Consider the following 346-nt stretch of genomic DNA (forward strand, 5'->3'; position numbering starts at 1 on the left):
AGTCTCCGGAGTCCGGCGAAACGATTGATGAATCTGGCGAAAAATCAGTGGTGCTTGTTCTCCTGGCTCGGCCTCGGATGTTCGGGAGCGGTGCACTTAAACACGGTGCATTTGGACACAGCCAATTACAGCACCGTGTGATTAGAGACATTTGTAGGGTCCCTTCGAACAGCGACTTGTGATTGGACTGTGTCCAATTGCCCCGTGTCCAACTGATATACACCCGTGGGAGTCGCGGCGATCTTCCATCCTCTATCGCAGACGTAAAAGCGAGAGAGACAGCATTATAAGACGTCGTGGCAGAAATGCCGTCCTGAAATATATGTGACACGCACTAAGAAAACGC

This window comes from Odontomachus brunneus, unplaced genomic scaffold (genome assembly GCF_010583005.1).
Source record: "Odontomachus brunneus isolate Ranch 3 - 2012 unplaced genomic scaffold, Obru_v1 Obru_scaffold_070, whole genome shotgun sequence".
Taxonomy (NCBI): Eukaryota; Metazoa; Arthropoda; class Insecta; order Hymenoptera; family Formicidae; genus Odontomachus; species Odontomachus brunneus.